The following is a 10,623-nucleotide window of genomic DNA, read 5'->3' as shown; positions in this document are numbered from 1 at the left end:
GTAGTCAGTTCTTGTTGAGATGTGCTAGTAGGGAGTGCTTGCTGAGATGTGATACTGAAAAGTTCTTGTTGAGATGTGGTAATAGCGAGGCGGTGTGGAGATATATTGTAATTATGAGAGTGATTTTGGTCAATATATGAAGGTAACGAAACTTGATTTATTTTTCATTATTTCCATGTTTTAAATAATGTGTCATTACAGGTTCAGTCAACAAAGCATCTGGCTTGTGTTCTTGGATTAGAGTGTAATTGTGGTTCTCTTGAGTAATTATGGTATTTGTATTTTCTTTAATTAATTCAGTATAAATGTTATTTAAAAATTCTTGTGTTGTTGAAGAAGAACCGTGCCAGATGCGTACGTTGAGTCACACTCCCACACACAGAACAGTTACACTTGTGCTTTGGTTTCGTAGGTTTTATAGTTGCTGGGGACTTAATTAATTAATTGTGTTAATGAAAATTTCCATTTCATTCTTTGTTATTGTTCTATGCAGTCAGATAGCGTAATAATACTAGTCAGGGCCAACCGTTACGAGACTTCGTAACCGAACAGACAGCTACTAAAGCAAAAATTAAAATTATTTTCATTAAAATTTAATTGAGCCCCCATGCAGCCTCTGTGTGGGCTCTAATCTCTCTGATTTTATCCTCATGCTCTCTTCGCGAGATATACGTAGGAGGGACCAATATACTGCTTGACTCCTCGGTGAAGGTATGTTCTCGAAACTTCAGCTAAAGCCCGTACCGAGCTACTGAGCGTCTCTCTTGCTGAGTCTTCCACTGGAGTTTATCTATCATCTCCGTAACGCTTTCGCGATTACTAAATGATCCTGTAACGAAGCGCGCTGCTCTCCGTTGGATCTACCCCGTCTCTTCTATCAACCCTATCTGGTACGGATCCCACACCGGTGAGCAGTATTCAAGCAGTGGGCGAACAAGTGTACTGTAACCTACTTCCTTTGTTTTCAGATTGCATTTCCTTAGGATTCTTCCAATGCATCTCATTCTGGCATCTGCCTTACCGACGTTTAATTTTATATGGTCATTCCATTTTAAATCACTCCTAATGCCTACTCCCAGATAATTAATGGAATTAACTGCTTCCAGTTACTGACCTGCTATATTGTAGCTAAATGATATGGGATCTTTCTTTCTATGTATTCGCAGCACATTACACTTGTCTACATTGAGATTCAATTGCCATTCCCTGCACCATGCGTCAATTCGTTGCAGATCCTCCTGCATTTCAGTACAATTTTCCATTGTTACAATCTCTCGATATGCCACAGCATCATCCGCAAAAAGCCTCAATGAACCTCCGATGTTATCCACAAGGTCATTTATATATACTGTGAATAGAAACGGTCGTACGACACTCCCATGCGGCACACCTGAAATCACTCTTACTTCGGAAGACTTCTCTCCATTGAGAATGACATGCTGCGTTCTGTTATCTAGGAACTCTTCAATCCAATCACACAACTGATCTGATAGTCCATATGCTCTTACTTTGATCATTAAACGACTGTGGGGAACTGTATCAAACGCCTTGCGGAAGTCAAGAAACACGGCATCTACCTGTGAACCCGTGTCTATGGCCCTCTAAGTCTCGTAGACGAATAGCGCGAGCTGGGTTTCAAACGATCGTCTTTTACGAAACCCATGCTGATTCCTACAGAGTAGATTTCTAGTCTCCAAAAAAGTCATTATACTCGAACATACTAACTGTTCCAAAATGCTACAACTGATGGACTTTAGAGATATAGGTCTAGAGTTCTGCACATCTGTTCGACGTCGCTTCCTGAAAACGAGGATGACCTGTGCCCTTTTACAATCTTTTGGAACGCTACGCTCTTCTAGAGACCTACGGTACACCACTGCAAGGAGGGGGGGGGGCGGGGGGGAGGGCAAGTTCCTTCGCGTACTCTGTGTAAAATCGAACTGGTATCCGATCAGGTCCAGCGGCCTTTCCTCTTTTGAGCGATTTTAATTGTTTTTGTATCCCGCTGTCATCTATTTCGATATCTGCCATTTTGTCATCTGTGCGACAATCTAGAGAAGGAAGTACAGTACAGTCTTCCTCTGTGAAACCGCTTTGCAAAAAGACATTTAGTATTTCGGCCTTTGGTCTGTTATCCTCTGTTTCAGTACCATTTTGGTCACAGAGTGTCCAGTCAGGCCGTTGCGAGCAAATTCAACCGGCCCGCCAGAGTCGGAGTCACGAACTGTGTCCTTCGTTTGGTTTCCTAAAACCTACCAAGAGGGCGATACAAAAAGTATACTTGTGATAGTAGTAAGGATCGAACCAGAGAAAAAATGCTAAGCATCCTCGTGCACTTTCATCTATTCTATGAGAACCACTGACACCGTATCTGGCGTGCCGAGATAGCGCGGAGATCATCAGCATTATCGCGCGCGGGTGTGTGTGTGTTATTTTTCAGCTTTGTATTGTTTAAGTGGCTTAATTGGTCAGTGAGTTATTACTTGTATTGATTTGCATTTGCTCACTTAATTATTTAATACAAGAAATTTATATATATATATATATATATATATATATATATATATATATATATATATATATATATATATGTATGTATGTATATATATATATACAGGGTGAGACACCTAACGTTACCGCTGGATATATTTCGTAAACCACATCAAATACTGACGAACCGATTCCACAGACCGAACGTGAGGAGAGGGGCTAGTATAATTGGTTAATACAAACCATAAAAAAATGCACGGAAGTATGATTTTTAACAAAAACCTACATTTTTTTTAAATGGAACCCCGTTAGTTTTGTTAGCACATCTGAACATATAAACAAATACGTAATCAGTGCCGTTTGTTGCATTGTAAAATGTTAATTACATCCGGCGATGTGGTAACCTAAAGTTGACGCTTGAAACCTCCGATGTTCAGTTGCGTGTTGTAACAAACACTGGCCACGGTCGGCGAGCAGCATTTGCAGGGACATGTTTACGATGACGACCGTGTTTACGAGTGTGGCTGTAGTGCACTGGTGTGGTTTGGTCTAGCTGTCGCAGTGTCCGCATGTAGCGCTTGCTGCTATTGTTATTCTGCATTCGTCTCCGCACACAGACGAACTGTAGTACACCGTGTTAACAGACGTCTTGATAGTGCAGTGTTGTAGGAACTGTGACCATGGTGTATTCGAACTCTGAAAAGGCGGAGACGATACTCATCTATGGCGAGTGTCGACGAAATGCAGCTGAAGCCTGCAGGGTGTATGCAGAACGGTACCCGGACAGAGAGCATCCAACGTGCCGCACATTGCAAAACATCTACCGCCAACTGTATGCAACAGGTATGGTCTTAGCACGCAAACGGGTCCGTAACAGGCCCGGCACAGGAGAAGCGGGTGCAGTTGGTGTGTTAGCTGCTGTTGCTGGTCCGTGGACAATCCTCGCTGGCTCAGACAGGTAGAGCGACAGCGACCGTGGACTGTAAATGTATGGCGCGGAATCATTGGCGACCACCTCATTGGTCCTCACTTCATTTCAGGGGCCCAAACAGCTGCAACATACATCGAGTTTCTACAGTATGATCTGCCAACGTTGCTCGAAAATGTCCCACTGGAAACGTGTCGACGTATGTGGTATCAGCATGATGGTGCACCTGCACATTCCGCAATTAACACTAGGCTGACCCTTGACAGTATGTTCGACGTCTTAACGTGGAGGACGCATAAATTGGCCAGCCCGTTCTCCTGATCTTACACCTCTGGACTTCTTTCCGTGGGGTACGTTAAAGTATAATGTTTACCGTGATGTGCCTACAACCCCAGAGGATATGAAACAACGTATTGTGGCAGCCTGCGGCGACATTACACCAGAGATTGCAATTGTGTGCAGCAAATGATGGCCACCACATTGAACATCTATTGGCCTGACATGTCGGAACACACTCTATTCCGCTCCGTAATTGAAAACGGAAACCACGTGTGTACGTGTACCTCACCCCTCATGGTAATGTACATGTGCGTCAGTGAAAAAGACCAATAAAAAGGTGTTAGCATGTGGACGTAATGTGCTGTTCCAGTCTCTTCTGTACCTAAGGTCCATCACCGTTCCCTTTGGATCCCTACGTAATTCGGTGCTCTCCGATACACACGATCGAACAGCGGAAGAGTGGCACTCAAGCGTCAACTTTAGGTTACAATATCTCCGGATGTAAATAACATTTTACAATGCAAAAAACGGCACTGATTACGTATTTGTTTATATATACAGATGTGCTAACAAAACTAACGGGGTTCCATTTAAAAAAATGTAGGTTTGTGTTAAAAAACATACTTCCGTGCATTTTTTTATGGTTTGTATTAAACAATTACACTAGCCCCTCTCCTCACGTTCGGTCTGTGGAATCGATTCGTCAGTATTTGATGTGGTTTACGAAATATATCCAGCGGTAATGTTAGGTGACTCACCCTGTATATATATATTTACAATGGTAGCTGTTTTATGTTACGGATGCTCACCTTCATCTCTCATAGCACGTTTGATGACCAACGGCCATGTAATGATCTACAAAAGTTAAAATCGCAGTTTCTGTATTTCCAGCTTCTCACGTATCTTACATCATTTCTGACTGTTCTGTAAGTGCTTTTGACACTGAACTGTTCCATTGTCTCTCTTACGCTCCCATTACGTACCTCTCTGAAGTACTGCGGTGAGCAGGCGGGTCCGTCGCGTGCGGTGTTCAAACAGGAAGCGTGAGTTGTAAACACACGAGCTCGCAACCGCTCGCTGCGGGCTCTTCGCGCCAATGCGTCACCGCAATAGCAGCGCTTCGTGACAGCGCTGCCTGCAGTTCGCAGAGGCGGCGGCGCTAACAGGAAGTGGCGACCGATGCACGAACGCTGAAATTTTCCAGCAATCAATAACAGCGCTCTGACACGTGCGGCTCCATCGCAGAGAGCTGTCAGCCGAGTGCATTACCTACGCTGGGTTACGGTCACACAGCCGTCAGTGACTCAGGCTGTGCCGTCGTCTCTTACATAAATTGCATTCCCCCAGCTAAATTATGCAGAAGTCACTGCTGCGGATGACAATCAATAGAAACGCGTGTGGTGTCCACAGGTCAGTGCAGCATCGCGACATGGCCGAGACCAGTGCATCAAACCACTCTTGGCTCTCCCCACAGAAACAGTGTTTGTGTGTGTCGGAGAACGACGAACGCGTTACCTTTTGACACATCCAACCGAGCAATCGGCCACCTTTAGAGTCAGTCCGTATCGATCGGAAATATAAAATCTGGTTATAGACATTGGTCCCATTGGGAATTGGCGGGAAGGGGAGGAGGCAATTACAGATCACTTGGACACTCCGTAACCCCACATAAGCTTCACAGTATAATGTACTCAACTAAGCCCCACACTGAAAATAAAAATGGGGTTCACGCTGATCTGTTGAAATCCTAAGCTGTATCAAATAATTGATCATCAACGTAAATCACTCTACACACAACAGGCCAGCGCTGTTTGACTTGGAACTTCCTGGCAGATTAAAACTGTGTGCCGGACCGAGAATCGAACTCGGGACCTTTGCCTTTCGTGGTCAAGTGCTCTACCATCTGAGCTACCCAAGCACGACTCACGCCTCGTCCTCACAGCCTTACATCTGCCATTGTCTAGTCTCCTACCTTCCAAACTTCACAGAAGCTCTCCTGCGAACCTTGCAGAACTAGCACTCCTGAAAGAAAGGATATTGCGGAGACATGGCTTAGCCACAGCCTGGGGGATGTTTCCAGAATTAGATTTTCACTCTGCAGCGGAGTGTGCGCTGATATGAAACTGCTGTGTGGACGGCGCGTGAGTCGTGCTTGGGTAGCTCAGATGGTCGCCGGCACGGTAGCTCAGCGTGTTCGGTCAGAGGGTTAGCTGCCCTCTGTAATAAAAAAAACTGAGTTAATAGATTAACAACGAACTTAAAAGGGTGTCTTACGACGTCCAGCCCAATCCGATTCAACGAACAAAAACTAACAAAATGAGATTTAAGGGAAAAAAAAGATGGTAGAGCACTTGTCCGCGAAAGCCAAAGGTCCCGGGTTCGAGTCTCGGTCCGGCACACAGTTTTCATCTGCCAGGAAGTTTCATAACAGCGCACACTCCGCTGCAGAGTGAAAATCTCATTCTGAAGTTTGACTTGCTCAGGACTGGTCCAGTACCTAAAATAGCTACCATTATCTACTGCGATTTTTTTCGTTGAGTTTGTCTTACTTGTAAGCGAAGTAAATTAACCGCAAACCGAATCCCATAGTACTTATGTTCTGATTACTCTTGTTCTTACCCAAACTTGTTGGGAATCGAATGAAGAGAACACAGCTGCACATACATCATTCTTCCTTGGTTTCATAGAGCAGCTGTAGGAAGACGAAGTGAATATCCACCGTTTTTATGCCCTTCTCGAACATACGACACCGTCTATGTGCATACCTAACTACCGATCAGGTTCTACGTTCACTCACTGGGCACTCATACACATTCACAATCAAAGAGTATGCTTCGCGCTTTTGCAGGTGGACGACGAACGTGAGATGCAGTCTCATAGTATCTGGGAAAGCTCTTTTAACTTGAACAGTATTGGTTGATAGTAAATAATCTCCAGTCATACATACTGAGTCTACATTCCAGCTTATAGCACATGGTTACGTTTTTGGATGTTCGGCACGCAGCAAAACTTCGAGCGCAGGATGTGGGTTCGGCATGAGCAGAGAAGGTTACATCGAATCATATTACTTTGATAAAGTGAAGTTTTTATGGATCTCTTTCTCCGTGTCCTATAAAGGGCGAACTCGGATTCCAAACCGGGCGAGGTGGCGCAGTGGTTAGCACACTGGACTCGTACTCGGGATGACGACAGTTCAAACCCGTCTCCGACCATCCTGATTTAGGTTTTCCGTGATTTCCCAGGCAAATGGTGGGATGCTTGCTTTGAAAGGGCACGGCACACTTCCTTTCCCATCCTTCCTTAATCCGATGGGACCGCAGACCTCGCTGTTTGGTCCCCTCCCTCCAAACCAACCAACGAAGCGAACTCCACAGACAAAAATTTCGAATGTTGTTCTGGGGCACTTCCTGAGTATTTCTGGCTTAAGATATTCGCGGTCTCTTGTTGCTCGTAACAATATAATTACGGTTTATTCAGTTTATTACTCCAAGTAACCTTGTTCCTGTGAAAATATCCTAACAGCGAACATAATCATTTTTACATTCAGGTCCACAACGTTCAAATAATGTGTAATAAAAAACACGTATTCCGTTGTAGGCTGTACATTTACGCCATTTATTTGCTGTACTATTGGCCAGTCTCGACTACCATGTCATTATGAAGCACATCTACATCAACAATATACACCATGTTGCACAACCTGTGCCACAGGAACAATCTCTCCACATGTGAAGCCACATATGAATAACAGTATGCTCTGTGTCGAATACAAACGAAAGGACAGTAAAATATGTAAAATACCCTTATACAGAGTAACTTGAAGACGAAGATTTTTCTTTTCACTTCAGAAGCAGCTCGTATTATTGCGATCCACAACTTCACGTGATACAATGTGGTCCTGGAGTGAAATGACAGTACAGCATATGGGTATTTTACATATTTTGGCCGGCAGGAGTGGCCGAGCGGTTCTAGGCGCTACAGTCTGGAACCGCGCGACCGTTGCGGTCGCAGGTTCGAATACTGCCTCAGGCATGGGTGTTTGTGATGTCCTTAGGTTAGTTAGGTTTAAGTAGTTCTAAGTTCTAGGGGACTGATGACCACAGCAGTTAAGTCCCATAGTACTCAGAGCCATTTGAACCATTTTACATATTTTACTGCTCTTTCGTGTGTATTCGATTCAGAGCATAGTGCTATTCATGCATGTCTTCACATATGGATTGATAATTTGATTTCTGTGCCACATCTCGTGCAACATGGTGCATATTGTTTATGTACAGGGTGTTTCAAAAATGACCGGTATATTTGAAACGGCAATAAAAAAACTAAACGAGCAGCGATAGAAATACACCGTTTGTTGCAATATGCTTGGGACAACACTACATTTTCAGGCGGACAAACTTTCGAAATTACAGTAGTTACAATTTTCAACAACAGATGGCGCTGCAAGTGATGTGAAAGATATAGACGACAACGCAGTCTGTGGGTGCGCCATTCTGTACGTCGTCTTTCTGCTGTAAGCGTGTGCTGTTCACAACGTGCAAGTGTGCTGTGGACAACATGGTTTATTCCTTAGAACAGAGGATTTTTCTGGCGTTGGAATTCCACCGCCTAGAACACAGTGTTGTTGCAACAAGACGAAGTTTGCAACGGAGGTTTAATGTAACCAAAGGACCGAAAAGCGATACAATAAAGGATCTGTTTGAAAAATTTCAACGGACTGGGAACGTGACGGATGAACGTGCTGGAAAGGTAGGGCGACCGCGTACGGCAACCACAGAGGGCAACGCGCAGCTAGTGCAGCAGGTGATCCAACAGCGGCCTCGGGTTTCCGTTCGCCGTGTTGCAGCTGCGGTCCAAATGACGCCAACGTCCACGTATCGTCTCATGCGCCAGAGTTTACACCTCTATCCATACAAAATTCAAACGCGGCAACCCCTCAGCGCCGCTACCATTGCTGCACGAGAGACATTCGCTAACGATATAGTGCACAGGACTGATGACGGCGATATGCATGTGGGCAGCATTTGGTTTACTGACGAAGCTTATTTTTACCTGTCAATAAACAGAACTGGCGCATATGGGGAACCGAAAAGCCCCATGTTGCAGTCCCATCGTCCCTGCATCCTCAAAAAGTACTGGTCTGGGCCGCCATTTCTTCCAAAGGAATCATTGGCCCATTTTTCAGATCCGAAACGATTACTGCATCACGCTATCTGGACATTCTTCGTGAATTTGTGGCGGTACAAACTGCCTTAGACGACACTGCGAACACCTCGTGGTTTATGCAAGATGGTGCCCGGTCACATCGCACGGCCGACGTCTTTAATTTCCTGAATGAATATTTCGATGATCGTGTGATTGCTTTGGGCTATCCTAAACATACAGGAGGCGTCGTGGATTGGCCTCCCTATTCGCCAGACATGAACCCCTGTGACTTCTTTCTGTGGGGACACTTGAAAGACCAGGTGTACCGTCAGAATCCAGAAACAATTGAACAGCTGAAGCAGTACATCTCATCTGCATGTGAAGCCATTCCGCCAGACACGTTGTCAAAGGTTTCGGGTAATTTCATTCAGAGACCACGCCATATTATTGCTACGCATGGTGGATATGTGGAAAATATCGTACTATAGAGTTTCCCAGACCGCAGCGCCATCTGTTGTTGACAATTGTAACTACTGTAATCTCGAAAGTTAGTTTGCCTGAAAATGTACTGTTGTCCCAAGCATATTGCAACAAACGGTGTATTTCTATCGCTGCTCGTTTAGTTTGTATTGCCGTTTCAAATATACCGGTCATTTTTGAAACACCCTGTATATGTGCTTGATAATGAGACAGTAGTCGAAATTGGCGAGTACCGCAACAAATAAATGATATACATATACAATGAGCATGCTTGTACAACAAGGAAGTATCCTGTTTTTCATAGGTGCCAATAAACAAATGCAAAAATCACATGAATGCATGGTGTTGCGACGGCGGTTCTGCAACATAAATTGTCCACCTACCTCGATACTGCTGCAGATCTGCACACGTAACTCCTGACTGCAACTACCTAAGACATCTCAGAAAAGCAATGTTGAAGCAACTGCAATTTCATAACTACACGTCGGAGGCTGCTATAAGTACAAAAAGCTGAAAATGGTCTTGTGAACTCTAAAGAATAAATCGGAAATGGGTTGCTGTTCAAATTTCTAAGTTCAAAGGTCCATGTAAACTTGCATTAGGATTTTTTTATTGTTATTAAGCAAGATCATCAGCTCACATGTGTTCAAATCATTAAAGTTCCTGTTCACAGTCATCGTCACACTCAAACAGCCAGACCTTTTCCTATCCAATTCCGAAATCATTTACGAGAGTAACACAGTCAATAAACTGCTATTTACTTTTGCACTCGGCATTCAGTGGTTGTCTTTAAATAAAGTTCTTGCTCGCCATTAATACCCAGTAAAAAAAAAAAAATTGCTTAGTACCGCCACGCTTTTAGCTCAAAGTTTACGCACGCGATTTTCTCCAGAACAAAATATCTCTCGACTCTTAAAATTTCACAAATAGGTAATGGTAAACACCAGCTACCTTTATCACTGTACCGAAACGCGGAAGTCACAATATCACTTCATTTTACACATAATGCGTTCGGACACTTTCTGCATGTCCGGCTCCTTCGAAAGCTAGTCCACCACTTCCTTCTTCTCTCTCTGCCTCTACCAACCCCTTTATCTCATGCGTTAGGTGGCAAAACCGTCTCACTTCTTATTGGCTGTACAGAATTACGGCCAATCAGAACTGACTTTCAGGGCGCGGCTCGCGCCAAAATCTAGCAAGAACCAACCACTACTCTCAGCTCATTAACGTCATTAAAATAAGCAACTCAAAACTCTCTTGTTAAAGAAATAAAATGAAATAAACTTTAAGCTGTACTGGAA

The sequence above is a fragment of the Schistocerca nitens genome, chromosome 6, assembly GCF_023898315.1.
Source record: "Schistocerca nitens isolate TAMUIC-IGC-003100 chromosome 6, iqSchNite1.1, whole genome shotgun sequence".
Taxonomy (NCBI): Eukaryota; Metazoa; Arthropoda; class Insecta; order Orthoptera; family Acrididae; genus Schistocerca; species Schistocerca nitens.
Note: the sequence above shows the minus strand (reverse complement) of the source record.